The sequence below is a fragment of the Pinus tabuliformis genome, chromosome Q (assembly GCF_031772625.1).
Source record: "Pinus tabuliformis cultivar Carrire ecotype Pingquan chromosome Q, CPIR1, whole genome shotgun sequence".
Classification (NCBI taxonomy): Eukaryota; Viridiplantae; Streptophyta; class Pinopsida; order Pinales; family Pinaceae; genus Pinus; species Pinus tabuliformis.
The window spans coordinates 706,611,237-706,619,754 of NC_142296.1; positions in this window are offsets into that span (position 1 = coordinate 706,611,237).

Consider the following 8,518-nt stretch of genomic DNA (forward strand, 5'->3'; position numbering starts at 1 on the left):
CTCTCCACCTCTCGGACTTCATGCTTTAGGGGGCATCTGTTACACAGTAATTTGTCACCATCCCTGTTACTCCTCTTGTCGTACCTTGGAGGACACATCCCGAGAGTTATAAGAAGTGACAAAGGCTAAAAACACTTGCATTATGTTCCCCTGAGTATGTACTCGATGTTCCCTAAAGACACCTTCTGCAGATCATCCCTAAAAAGTGCTATTTTTCCATTGGCGCAAGTCCACAGTATTCTACCCGCGTCAATGATGGAGATCCTCAAAAGGGGGCGCGACCATTGGCGCTCTGTCTTAGAGAAACAGTCGCGCCAACCAAATTTAGTCGTGCTTTTTGCCTTAATGCACGTCCGACTGTTGTTTCCTTCATTACATGGAGCTTTTCTGAGGATAAAAAAATCAGTCTTTTGTCGAGCTTTATCCATCTTTATGGCTTTTGCTAATCCGCGAAAGGTGTCCAGGTTCATTGCATCCTCCTCCCTTCTCCATCTATATAAGCTTGTCATTATGCATTGGACAAGCTAGAGTGTTGGTGTTAGTGTTATGCTAGTGATTTGGTGATTGAGTTATAGTAGTGATGATTATTGGTCACGGAGTGTTAGATGTTGAGTTCTTGGAGGAATGCTAATGAGTGCTAGAGAGGTTATGCTGCCGGAGAGGAGATGCATGTCAAGACACATATAGTTACTCACCCAGCCAGGAGAAGGGTCGACGTCAGAACAATGGTTGTAACTTTTCATGTTTATTAATTGATGAGCGACTGCTATTATAGTTCCAATCACATTATCTGTCATGGTGATATGTTGATTTATTTCCTTTCTGACTGAAATATAGTTGTGCCTTGGTAGTTTCTATGTTGGTATCTGTCTCTTCCTTTGCATGTGCAGGTGTTCGTTTATGATCTGTTGGAGCAAGGGAGCGAGGATATCAACTCTGCTTCAATCATAGCGTTGGACTCCAGGTTAGTCTTCTTGATTCACCCTTGATGCATAACTAGGAACTTGCATAGCAGTGTGGTTTGTTTGTGGCTAGTTCTGTGATAGGCTAGTGGGATCGCCTCTGTCCGCAAAGGGGATTTACCTTACCAACACCCCTCCATCTATATCTATATCTCACTACGTCTCTCCTTGGTCTCTCTATCTCACCCCCCAAAAACACAAACACACTCTCTCTCCATATCTATTTATCTCTCCCTCCCTCTCTCTATCTCTCTCTTCATCTCCCTATGCCTCTCCTTTATCTCTCTATATCACTCCCAAAACATACACACGCTTTCTCCATATCTATACATCTCTCCCTCCCTCTTCCTTTCCCTCTCTCTTTCTCTTCACTCTCTCTCTCTCTCTCTTTTCTATCTCTCTTCCCTCCTCCTCTCCTCCCTCCCCCTCTATCTCCCTTATCACTCCCTCTCTCTCTCTCTCCACCTTTCTCTCTCTGTTGTTCTTCTTAACTCCCTCTCTTTTTCCCTCCAACTCCATCTCTCTCTCCCTCCCTCTTTCCTCTCTCTCATGTTCTCTCTCTCATGTTCTCTCTCTCTTCCTTCCTCTCTCTCCCTTTCTCTCTCACCTCCCTCTTTCTCTGCCCCCCTCTCTCTCTTTTCCCTACAACTTTTTCACTATCTCCTTCCCCCTATTCTTCTCTTCCTCATTCCTCCCATCTCCCCTTCTTTGTCTCTCTATCTCACCCCAAAATATACACACTCTCTCTCCATCTCTCCCTTGTCACTCCCTCTCTCTCCACTTTTCTCTCTCTATATTTCTTCTTCCCTCCCTCTCTCCCCCTCAACTCCACATATATGTCCCTCCCTCTCTGTTCTTACCTCTCTCCCTCTCTCTCTCAAGTGCTCTCTCTATTCCTTACCCTCTCTCCTTTTTCTCCCCTACCGACATCTCTCTCCCCCCATCTCTCTTACTCTCTCTCTACCCTCCAACCTTGTACCTCTCTCCCTCTCTCTCCTCTGTCCATCTCTCTCTCTCTCTCTCTCTCTCTCTTCCCCTTCATTTTATCTCCATCTATCCCTTGTCACTCCCTTTATAGCTCCACCTCTATCATTTTATGTCTTTGTTCTTCCCTCCATATATATCTAGAGTTATTATATCATGATATATTATAATATAACAAATTGAAGATCATGTATTAAATTCAATATTGCATTAATCCAAAGTTATTAAATTTATTAATATTAATATTAGATTTAATGATGTTTTTGAGATGGTAGGATAACAAAATTTATAATAAAACTACATCAAATTAATATTTTCGAATATTAGAACTTTGATGTGGAAATATATGTCTTTAAAGATTTTAATATATCCATGGAATATGGTTTTTCCCTTTAAAGATTCATTTTACAATATGTATTTAAAAAAAATATTAACAAAAATCGGAGTGGGATTTTAGGTTCTTTGTGTTGAATTAACTTTTTTCCTTTCATTCAAGAGATGGTATTGGCTTTAGTAAAGATTAAAGATGTTTGAAATGTTTACCTAATTTGGAATTTTAATGTGATAATTTATTTTGTTAAAGGTAAATTTATGATCCATTCAAATTCACGTATATGATAAAGGACCTATTAAAAGCATGAGATAACATTCAAATTATATATAATAATACATAGTTATATTTTAATCGTTAATCTTAATTCATTAATGTTTTGGCCGATATTAATAAAAATATTTCCATTATTTTTGTGGACATGACATACTTACACATCAAGGTCAAACTAGGTTGTAGAATGCGCCTCTCAGTGCAAAGATGCATTTTTGTCTAATAAAAATCTCTCCTTATGAATATATACGCATTTACTAACTACCTATATATATAATTATACATCTCTTTCATGCGAGGTTTCTTATAAAATATAAAATGCATCTCTTTCTACCTTCATTATGGTTTATGTCAAGTACAAATTTGAAATTAAAAATTGTCAATTTTGATAGTGAGATACACGATAAAAGTATACTTATCCAACAACAAAGTTGAAACACAACTAAAATCACCATACATTTTCATGCAAGAACAATAAAAACAAATGCAAAACATGACGGTGTTACAGGATTGGTCTTAATTATCACTCTGAAGATGACTTTATCGGCTCTGAGAATTAAAGAAGAGCTAAAAATAGCGATCCAGGAAAGACAGATATAAGACACAAATGTTTTAGGAGTAGTCTATCTAGGCGGAGGAATGGGCCGGTTTCCGTCACCGCCCGGAAAAACCTCCGGCTCCGGCCGCCGGAAATTCCTCCGCCCAGCGCTGCCACACTCCGCGAGCTCCGCCCAGCGCCGCCGCGAACTCCGCCCAGTTCAATTTCGTAGACTTCCACATACTAATCAACATGAATGCGTGGTGCAATGGTAGCGCGTCTGACTCCAGATTACAAGGTTACGTGTTCGATTCACATCAGGTTCGATGTTGTGAGTTCGTTATTGATATTTTTATGCTGCATATAATTGTTAAAATTCTGAGGATCTTTCGTGTAGTTTTCATGTTACGTTATCTTATTTTACAATTCCCTTCGCTGTGGATCGCTCGAGACGTCATAAGCCCGACCCAATTCTTTGAACTTTTCTGGATCCATAAGTCTTCCAGAAGAAGGAAAGGCTCCATAAATCTTGAGAAGAATGACTGCTGACTCTCCATGCGCAATCCCGCCTCCGGTGGATATTTCCAGAGTTTTTTATTAAAAAAATATTCGGAGACGACGGTCAAAGATTTGGGACAGCTTCCTCGATTCTTTATCTAAGAATTTATGTTCTCTAGCTTCGAAATGCACAGCAGAGGTTGATTGGCGTCTAGGGGCAGCTAATGCAATGACTGTTAAAGGTGAACTTCCAATTCGTGCGCGTGGTTTTTCTGTAACGATAATGCTTTGAACGTTCTCATTCACCGTTGAAAGATTTTTTAATTAAATGCCTGAATATGAAGGTGCTTAAGTTTATTTTCTTCTGTATCGCAAACTTCCGAAGATTTTGCGAATCATTGATTTCTGATGGCCTGAGTTTATGGCACATAGCGTATTTAGGAAGGACTCAACGCGGAGGAAATGACAGTCAAAGCTGACTTTTTCACCATATTCTGCAAAGAGTCCTGCTTGAGTACTTATATTCTGCAAAATCTACGCCATTCTCGTAAACTCAGGATACGATATAGCCATCAGAATCCTCAAAGATTTAATCCTTGATTTCCTCAAAGTTTTTCCACGATTGGTGCCTTGAAAAACTTAAAATGTATGAAAAGTATCAGATGAAGTTTGGTGAGCATATAAAACAAAGGAGTAGTCTAAATTGTAAAATAAGATAACGTAACATGAAAACTACACGAAAGATCCTCAGAATTTTAACAATTATATGCAGCATAAAAATATCAATAACGAACTCACAACATCAAACCTAATGTGAATCGAACACGTAACCTTATAATCTGGAGTCAGACGCGCTATCATTGCGCCACGCATCCATGTTTGTTAGTTTGTGGAAGTCTACGAAATTGAACTGGGCGGAGTTTGCGGCGGCGCTGGGCGGAGCTCGCGACGGGTGGTGGCGCTGGGCGGAGGAATTTCCGACGGTCGGAGCCGGAGGTTTTTCCGGGCGGTGACGGAAACCGGCCCATTCCTCCGCCTAAGTAGACTACTCCAATGTTTTATGGTATCTTTGTTATTTGGTGGAAAGTAAGATTTGCATGGTTGAAAAACTGGTCTAAATCTTCATACCAAATTTTCATAGACAAAATTCCCCGAAACTTAGAGTTGCCATATAATTTCAACCAAATTTAAAATAAAAATTGACAAGAACAGTGGTACGATCTATCCCATGCTATCATTTCAACCAAATTTGACGGCACAAGTGTTACGATCCAAAAATCCCTCCCACGTCGTGGAAAGAGCGGAGCTGAGAACATTTTTCATGGGTGACGACGGGGCGTCCCTGCTTTACAGGTGGGAATTAGGAGTTGAAAATTCACCAGAAATTAATGGAATCCATGTCAGATTACACGACTATTTCTCTCGACGTTGTAGACTTTTGGGGCTCGGGGTCCCAGGTGTCACAGTCTACGCTATCTAAAATGTGGTGTCACCGTGGAAACCCTGTATGTTTTTAAAACGTGGCGTGGAAACCCTGCATGCTAAGTTTCGTTTATAGAAACTTTATATAGGTTCCAGAGGACTGAAGATCATATAAATAATACAGATTCACTAGAACAACGGGTAGTGGAGATGTGTACTCTAATTTTGAAGCCGACATTGTACTTACTTTTTGTGGTACTCTCTATGTCCAACTGCGACGTTACACACATCGATCTTCATATTTACGATTACTTTTTGTGGTACTCCGTACGATTGATTCTCAGGCCATCTACGTATTTTGGGTTTTTTATAAAATTAGGTATAGTTTTTTGTAAATCTAAGTTATAGTTGTCAGATTTTAAGATTTTGACTGTTCCAGTGGTTTTTGATATTGCTAAATCTATTTTTGCTGAATCCATTTCCACTAAACACTTCTACTAGAAGATTTTTTGAATTTTTTTCCCTTGGATTCTGGGCACTTTTGATTGTCCACATAATTCCTCTGCTTTGGTAGATGACGCCTTTTCTAAATTTGTAGATAAAATTTTAGATGGCATTACAATGATTTCAAGTTTAAATTGGATTTTTGAATATATAAATGAATTCAATATTTAGAAAACTTTGAAGTCTTAGCTTTAATTATATTTTTAAAAGTAAAAAGATTCAATATTCTGAAAACTCTTTGAAAGATTAAATTATGTACACTCCACAATTTAAAATTATAATTTTTCCAAGCCAATCTTCAAATAAAATTAATCCACAAATTTAATTAGAAAAAACACTAAAGAATCACCTCATTAAACTACCATGACTTGTAATTGCCCAATATTTGAAATAATTTTGATCTTTGGTGAGAAATAAAGATTTGTCTAAACCAATATGGCCATTCAATATCACATATTCTTGTATATTCATCCAATAAACAAGATGCAAATGTAGTAAATTGATGCATAATAATAAAACTTAGAATTTCACTATTACATAATAATAAAACCCTCATCTGCTGCACTGATTTTCCTACATTGGGTTTCTCCGGGGATAATTGTCCAACAATAACTATGAATTTATTGTGTGTGCGCATATTATTTTCAGTTTCAAGATTATTTTCTACAGTGTTTTATGGTGAAAATTGCAATTGTGATTTTATTCATTACTTCTCATAGAAAACAAATCATTTTCTACAGTGTTTTATGGTGAAAATTGCAATTGTGATTTTATTCATTACTTCTCATAGAAAACAAATCACTTAATAATTAATCAGTTAGAAGAATAGTTTTCAGTTGTTGTAATAGTTGAAATTTTCACATGGTATCAGAGTGAGTTTGACAAACAGGAGGCTCAAATGTGAAGAGGGAGAAATTCGCAACTCAGAGAGGGCAACAACACAATTTCTTCAGGGGATGCACAATGCTTAGCCAGGCAGTACGAAGTGCTGGACAAGAGGACGAATTTCCAATTGTAGAGTGTAGGAAGGGTCGATTTGTCCTGGAAGTAATTCCAATAGGCAGGAAGGTGAGCTACTCAATATTTTCGCAGAGTAGATTCCTTATCTAGGTGCAGTTGCTTTTGCAGCGATTTGCAGTAGCAGAATTAGCGTTGTGTGGAAGAGAAAGAGCACACACCGAGGGTTTTCTCAGAGGATTTGCTATTCCAGGAAATTCGTGATTTCTAATTGTAGAGGAAAAACTAACTAGTGGGACATCGCATTCCATAAGGGTGTGTGAATTGTAGTGCAAGTAGCCAAGCAAGAAAGGAGGATATTCTTGTTTATAACCCAGTTGTGGGTTTGCATAGATGACCTCAACAAGACTTCATGATTAGGATAGATTGGATGGTGCTTCCAACTACGTTATTTGGAAGGCCAACTTGTCATTTCTGTTAGATGAGCGTGGTCTGAAAGATTACACAGAGAGATTTATAGTGTTACTTACAAACCCATAGCAATTAGATAATTACAAAAAGGAAATGGCCAAGAAGAGACATTGATCATTAATGGTGTTCAAGATCACATTGTATCACACTTATCAGCGAAGAATATGACTAGAGAAATGTGGGATGGACTCACAGCACTATATCAGAATCCTTCCAAGAATCAGAAGTTGTTCCTAAAGGAGAAGTTGAGAACCACCAGGATGCAGAAGGGAGAAGAAGTTACTCCCTACCTTACCAGGATTCAGGATATTCAGAATGAGTTTTCTGTCGTAGGTGAGATGCCACAAGAAGCTAAATTGGTGCATGTAGCCACTAATGGTTTCTCTGAGGAGTGGGCTACCTTCATCCAAGGAATTATTAAACAAGATACTCTACCTAGATGGGACCGTTTGTGGTTAGATTTAATGCAGGAGGAGATGAAACTTCCTCTGAAGAGTAGTCTCAGTGGTGGCAGCAGAGGATCAAAGACTGTGAAGGAGGAGGAGAATGTATCCCTTGAATCAAAGGGAAAGGTAAAGAAGGGTCCCAATCAGGGACAAGGATCACAGAGAGAAGAGAAAAAGAAGGACTTGTTGAAGGTCAAGTGCTTTAGGTGTGGTGAGTTTGATCACTATAGTACTCGGTCTCCTCAGAGGTAGAAGGAAAATAAGAAGAAATAGAAGCAAGTGGCAGTTATATCATAGATTGATTAGTTGTCTTCCAGGTTGGAGGAATATTTTTCTTTGTATGTAGCTATACCTCCAGGAGAGAGGTGGGGAGATATTGAGCTCTAGACTCCAGAGATGCACAAAGTTTGGCAGGGTCCATCGAGCTGAGCATCGAACAAGTGTTTACTCTTGGATCATTACCCTTGCTACAAGGGCCCACATTATTCAGTAGTAGATGGATCAATGTCAGATGGTGCAATTAGTTCTTGAGGGATAGTTGTAGTGATAGTTGCAACCAGATGTTGAGGAGCGTAGTGCAGTGACAGTGAAAATAGACTTAGTTGGCAGTGCAGAGGCTAGTAGCAGTTAGAGACTCAGGAGAGAGTTGCAGTCCATAGACATAGTTGATTCAATATTTTGGATTTCAATTAGAGTAGTCACAACAACAACAATAATAACTTGAGATCAAATGCAATGCACTGGAAGAATTGGTAGCAGTACAATTTACAGTGCAGTGTTAGCAAGACCACATGTGTAGTAGTATTAGAGTTATGCAATAGTTGGTGGGAAGTGGCGGGTTGTCACAGTTTGTTAGACATCAGTAGAATGTATGGAGCATGTTATGGGAAAGAACACCTTCCTCTCTAAGACAGAGTATTAGTTTTTGTAGCATGAGATGGTGTTCTAGGCTCAGTCTTTGAGGAGAAACTAGAACACATCGGATCTATAGAACCCATAAATCGTTTCTAGAAATTCCACCTAGAGACAACTCAATTAAATTAATTGATCGATAATTAAAAATGTCTAAATCTAACTTAGGGAAATTATTAATGAATGGAAATTAATTGAGAAAGGTGAGAATTCTTTAGAA